The 2500-nt window shown below is 55.6% G+C and overlaps 1 non-coding gene across 1 annotated transcript in view; it reads left to right on the top strand.

Annotated features, from left to right (window-relative positions):
* Window positions 1-2154: 2154 nt before the first annotated feature.
* The window catches only part of LOC144423630 (small subunit ribosomal RNA), a 1810-nt gene continuing 1464 nt past the window's right edge, over window positions 2155-2500 (top strand). The window contains exon 1 of the ribosomal RNA XR_013476095.1: window positions 2155-2500. This exon is cut by the window's right edge and continues 1464 nt beyond it. This is a non-coding gene — a ribosomal RNA (small subunit ribosomal RNA).

Genomic DNA, 2500 nt, shown 5'->3' on the forward strand with positions numbered 1-2500 from the left:
GAGAGAGTGCTGCGTCGCCGGCATCGGCGTCGAAAGAAGCCGAGCCGAAAAAAGTTAAAGTACAAACGTGCAAGCATACTAACCTAACCCTAGGTAAGGCATGTCAGAGCGAAAGACAGTAATTTCGAATGAGCCAAGAAAGAGCAGTGCGGGGCCGGTCGGAGCGCACCCTTTTCTCGGTGGCTGGCGGGCGAGAGAGTGCTGCGTCGCCGGCATCGGCGTCGAAAGAAGCCGAGCCGAAAAAAGTTAAAGTACAAACGTGCAAGCATACTAACCTAACCCTAGGTAAGGCATGTCAGAGCGAAAGACAGTAATTTCGAATGAGCCAAGAAAGAGCGGTGCGGGGCCGGTCGGAGCGCACCCTTTTCTCGGTGGCTGGCGGGCGAGAGAGTGCTGCGTCGCCGGCATCGGCGTCGAAAGAAGCCGAGCCGAAAAAAGTTAAAGTACAAACGTGCAAGCATACTAACCTAACCCTAGGTAAGGCATGTCAGAGCGAAAGACAGTAAACTCGAATGAGCCAAGAAAGAGCGGTGCGGGGCCGGTCGGAGCGCACCCTTTTCTCGGTGGCTGGCGGGCGAGAGAGTGCTGCGTCGCCGGCATCGGCGTCGAAAGAAGCCGAGCCGAAAAAAGTTAAAGTACAAACGTGCAAGCATACTAACCTAGCCCTAGGTAAGGCATGTCAGAGCGAAAGACAGTAATTTCGAATGAGCCAAGAAAGAGCGGTGCGGGGCCGGTCGGAGCGCACCCTTTTCTCGGTGGCTGGCGGGCGAGAGAGTGCTGCGTCGCCGGCATCGGCGTCGAAAGAAGCCGAGCCGAAAAAAGTTAAAGTACAAACGTGCAAGCATACTAACCTAACCCTAGGTAAGGCATGTCAGAGCGAAAGACAGTAAACTCGAATGAGCCAAGAAAGAGCGGTGCGGGGCCGGTCGGAGCGCACCCTTTTCTCGGTGGCTGGCGGGCGAGAGAGTGCTGCGTCGCCGGCATCGGCGTCGAAAGAAGCCGAGCCAAAAAAAGTTAAAGTACAAACGTGCAAGCATACTAACCTAACCCTAGGCAAGGCATGTCAGAGCGAAAGACAGTAAACTCGAATGAGCCAAGAAAGAGCGGTGCGGGGCCGGTCGGAGCGCACCCTTTTCTCGGTGGCTGGCGGGCGAGAGAGTGCTGCGTCGCCGGCATCGGCGTCGAAAGAAGCCGAGCCGAAAAAAGTTAAAGTACAAACGTGCAAGCATACTAACCTAACCCTAGGTAAGGCATGTCAGAGCGAAAGACAGTAATTTCGAATGAGCCAAGAAAGAGCGGTGCGGGGCCGGTCGGAGCGCACCCTTTTCTCGGTGGCTGGCGGGCGAGAGAGTGCTGCGTCGCCGGCATCGGCGTAGAAAGAAGCCGAGCCAAAAAAAGTTAAAGTACAAACGTGCAAGCATACTAACCTAACCCTAGGTAAGGCATGTCAGAGCGAAAGACAGTAAACTCGAATGAGCCATGAAAGAGCGGTGCGGGGCCGGTCGGAGCGCAACCTTTTCTCGGTGGCTGGCGGGCGAGAGAGTGCTGCGTCGCCGGCATCGGCGTCGAAAGAAGCCGAGCCGAAAAAAGTTAAAGTACAAACGTGCAAGCATACTAACCTAACCCTAGGTAAGGCATGTCAGAGCGAAAGACAGTAATTTCGAATGAGCCAAGAAAGAGCGGTGCGGGGCCGGTCGGAGCGCACCCTTTTCTCGGTGGCTGGCGGGCGAGAGAGTGCTGCGTCGCCGGCATCGGCGTCGAAAGAAGCCGAGCCGAAAAAAGTTAAAGTACAAACGCGATGCTAATGAGCGAGCCGTTGTCTCGACTAATATGTAGGGGGCGTTCGATCGAGCGTCTGGCTTGAGCGCTTGTCGGCCTAGCAGAACGGTCGCATTGTTATGCCCGGGTTTTAGGCACCGCTGCAGGCGGCCGGCAGAGCTCTTGTTTGTGCGAAACTGAATGGATCGAGCCCGAGAGAGGGCGAGCAAAGAAAAAACGCAAATCGCTCCGCCTGGCACTGCCGGCGAGAGCGTGGACGTCGCGGCCAGCGACTGTCGAAGCTGAGTACGGCCGCAGGCGATCGCCTCGGTCTTAAACGAATGCGACGAGCACGCGCCGGGCGGCCCAGCAAGGGCCGAGCGCAGCTGTCGCAGCTATCTGGTTGATCCTGCCAGTAGTGATATGCTTGTCTCAAAGATTAAGCCATGCAGGTGCAAGTACGAGTTCTCGTAAAGCGAAACTGCGAATGGCTCATTAAATCAGTCTTGGTTTATTTGGTCTCGTAAGCGAAGTGGATAACTGTGGTAATTCTAGAGCTAATACATGCATTAAGCGCCGACTTCGGGAGGCGCGCTTTTATCAGATCAAAACCGACCGGGTTCGTCCTGTGACGTTTGATGACTCTGGATAACCACGCGGATCGTACGGTCTCTGCACCGACGACGTATCATTCAAGTGTCTGCCCTATCAACTGTCGAAGGTACGCTACGTGCCTACCTTT

Source organism: Styela clava, chromosome 5 (genome assembly GCF_964204865.1).
Source record: "Styela clava chromosome 5, kaStyClav1.hap1.2, whole genome shotgun sequence".
Lineage (NCBI taxonomy): Eukaryota > Metazoa > Chordata > Ascidiacea > Stolidobranchia > Styelidae > Styela > Styela clava.